Genomic DNA, 3,705 nt, shown 5'->3' on the forward strand with positions numbered 1-3,705 from the left:
TCCCGGCGGCGGGAGGACTGGAGCCCGCCCTTCAAGTGTGGGCTTTGGGGTGTTTACTTTCTGCCCTTTTAACGTTCGTTTTGCTTCACTGCCGCAGCTTGGCGTGCTCTGCTGAATTTAGCAGAGATTTTTTTGTACTCGTCAGGCTCAGCTGTTTGTGTATCTTGTCATGTTTGGAGTCGGGAGAAGGGTTCGTTGCAGTGGGCGTAAATTGAATTTTATAGACTCATGTCAGCTCAAAGGAGCAAGCCATTTTGGAAGTGGAATTCTTGGCCACTTAATCTACGTTTTGGAACGACAGTGGCGTTAAATAGACACAAAATGAGGGCGGAGTGATTTTACAGAGGAGAGAGAGAGAGAGAGAGAGAGAGAGAGAGAGAGACACTCTGGAAAACTAAATATGCAATGTTCAGTCAGCACCTGGGTTTTCTTCTCATTTCACATCTGAAAAGACCCAGAATGAAAGGGGCGGAGGAGGAAGAGATGTGATCAGTTAAAGCCAGGTTTCTGCCATTTGGAGGAGCAGAGTAGGAAGAGCAAAGTCAAGAAAATGGAAGACCAAAAGCACAACAAATTTAATGGAGAATGAAAACGAGAACACGAAGACCTAGCATGACATTTGATCTTCAAATTTATACCAACCCCTCGCAAGTTAAATTTTTCGGCACCACAAATCTTAAGAGCCTTCTCTTACAGAACCTTTTCACGACTGAGTTGAGAAAATGCCCCGCGTTTATGTTGCTTGACTACCATTGTGGACAAAGGGAAGCTTTAACGTTTCTGAACATCAGCTGCTCCCATTTACTATGCTAAGGTGGTATGAAGGTTTTGTTATGTTATTCATAAACTATAGTTTTTCCTTGTAAATGAAACCACTAAACTTGACCAAATAAAATTCAGAGTGAAAATTGTTCTTGGTATCAGTCTTCACTGACAATCATCCTAATACGGTGCGAAGAATTTTGATTAGTCATTCTTTGGGCATTGTTCCGAATTGGCCTCTTTTTTTTTTTTTTTTTTTCTTTTTGAAGCAGGGTCTCCCTTTAGCCCCAGCTGGCCTGGAACTCAATCTCACAGACATCCCCAGGCAGAGGCCTGGGATTAAGTTTGCACCTCTACAACAGGTTAATGGTCTTTTAAAGCTAATATGGAATAGACCCCTTCCATGTGTAAGAGACTAGTGTGGGGAAAGAACTACTTTATTGTCAGTAGATAGAACAGTCAGATAGAGCCTACCAGGTGTTTATTCCCATTGGTGTGAAAGAATCACCCTGTGGAGGTAGAAACTGATTACTAAGGCTGATAAGCAATGCACTGAGCTCTTAATAATGCTAGTCTTATAAAGTAAAAATTACTATATGCTATAAGACATGCTGGAAATGTAAGATAAAGTGACCCTTTAAAGACTAAAACACAGTTGAGACTGGCATATGCAGTTGATTATGGTAGGCACTCGAGACATTGCTTTATTAAAACAACATTATGTGCTTATTAAATGCATTTTGCTCTTGACCGTAGGTGTGTTTCATGAGATGAGTCTCATAAAATTTATTTTTGTAGGATGTACAACATCAGGAATTAAGAAGATCTGCCTGGATACCAGTAGTTTGGTTCATTTTCTTAAGTTTTTCTGTTTAAAAAAGTACATCATTTAAGGGGGAGGAGGGGTCTCCTTTTTCCTGGAACATGAAAGAATTAGCTCTAGGCCTCTCATCTTGCCTCTCTATTTCATTACTGCTCATCAAAACTATTAGAGAAAGCTTTCTCCAGTAGTTTCCTCACCATGCATAATAAATATCTTTAGCCCCCTCCCCCCCCAATGCCTTAGATGTGCCTGCCATCTAAATTAACTGATATGCTTTAGGGAGGGAAAAATCCCAAGAGCACCTCTCTGACTCAGAGGCCTGTTGGTAGGACTGTTGCTGACCAACATTTAGATGGCTCCCTGTGCTGGGTAGCTTTAGTGTCAACTTGACATACCTGGGTTGAGGGAGCCTTAATTGGGGAATTACCTCTATTGGACTGGCCTGTGGCCATGTCTGAGGGGCATCTTGATGAGTGATGTGGGAGGGCCCAACCCACTGTGGGTGGTACCACCCCTGGGCAGGCAGGCCTGTGTTGCATAAGAAAGCAGGCTGAGCAGGGGCCAGGGGAGCAATCCAGTAAGCAGCATTCCTCCATGGCCTGTGCTCCAGCTCCTGCCTCTAGGTTCCTGCCCTGAGTTCCTACCTTGGGCTCCCTGATGAACTGTGACCCAGGATATGTAAGCTAAATAAACCCTTTCCTCCCCAAGTTAGTAGTGGTCAGAGTGTTTTGTCACAGCAATGAAGAACAAACTAGGACACTCCCCAACAGAAAACCATACTGCAGCCCCATAGGTCACTCTGGGTATTCCCACATGAAGCTTAGAGGACCTGAAATCACTTTTCTACAATTTTGGGGGTGGGGGAACAGAAAACTTTAAAATGTTAGACATTTGAAATGAATAAAGCCTAAACTAGTGTCTGGGGCAGAAATAAACTAGTTAGCTGTTGTTATAGGCTGAATTATGTCTCCTCCAGATTCATATGTTGACACTCTATCATCTAGTACCTCAGAATGTGACACTATTTTGACATAGAGCCCAGAGAGGGGATTAAGTTAAAAGAGGCTGTTAGAGGACACCAGTCAGGATATGCCCCACTGCAGCCTGACTGGTATTGTCATAAGAATAGAAAATTTGTATATGTAAAGAAACACCACAGGACACATGCATTGAGTATAGACTGTGTGAGGACAGAGCCAGAAGGAAGCCATTTGCAAGCTAAACAAACAGGTCTCTGATGAAACAAACCAAATCTGCCAATATCTTGATCTTGATCTTAGAGCCTCCAAAACTTCAAGAAAATTCATTTCTGCTATTTAAGCCACCAATCTATGCTATTTTGTTGTGAAGGTACAAACTATAAGACATTTTTCCCCAGGCAGAAGTAAGCTTATTTGAGTATCTAAGCCCATTTAACCCTAATATTCATCAGCTGTTAAGTACTTTACAAGCCATGAGATGCAGTGGCTCTTAGCCATGCTACTGGGGGAATAGTGGGGGTGGGGAGTGGGGTGCCCAACCATTCTACAGAACAAGGGTCTATTGATGAGCATGTACCTTATGTTTAGAACAGACAAGATGCAATGTTTCCATGGATCCAAGACTTTTCTACAAAGGACTTCTAAGACTCTAGTTGAGATCACACAAGATGAAAAACCAAGTAAAACTGCAATAGAATTAACATGTGTATTGGAACTAGGAATTAAATAAAATCTCAGTCCCTGCCTGCTGAAGGAGTGGCCTTTTTAAAAACTATGCAGGGTGTAGTAGTAGCGCACACCTTTAATCCCAGCACTCTGGAGGTAGAGGCAGGCAGATCTCTGTGAGTTTGAGGACAGCCTGGTCTACATGGTGAGTTCTAGGCCTGCTGGGGCTACAGGGAGACCCTGTCTCAAAAAGACCAAATATATATATACACATATACATATGTGTAAGGATGGAACTCAGGATCTCCAGGCTTATGCATCAACTGCCTTTACTTGCTGACTCTTATTTTACATTATCACTTGAAAAGTTATTTGTATTATTACTCCTATCATTGAAAAAAAATCTCATATGTCTGCTTTTTTGTTTGCTTTTGTGTGTGTGTGTGTGTGTGTGTGTGTGTGTGTGTGTGTGTG

General features: G+C 42.3%; 1 protein-coding gene across 2 annotated transcripts in view; it reads left to right on the forward strand.

The window, feature by feature from the left end:
* Window positions 1–3,705, forward strand: part of Mcm9 (minichromosome maintenance 9 homologous recombination repair factor) — an 89,398-nt gene that overhangs the window by 36,855 nt on the left and 48,838 nt on the right. The gene's annotated exons all lie outside the window — the stretch shown is intronic.

The sequence above is a fragment of the Nannospalax galili genome, unplaced genomic scaffold, assembly GCF_000622305.1.
Source record: "Nannospalax galili isolate Female #2095 unplaced genomic scaffold, S.galili_v1.0 scaffold417, whole genome shotgun sequence".
In the NCBI taxonomy this organism is placed as follows: domain Eukaryota; kingdom Metazoa; phylum Chordata; class Mammalia; order Rodentia; family Spalacidae; genus Nannospalax; species Nannospalax galili.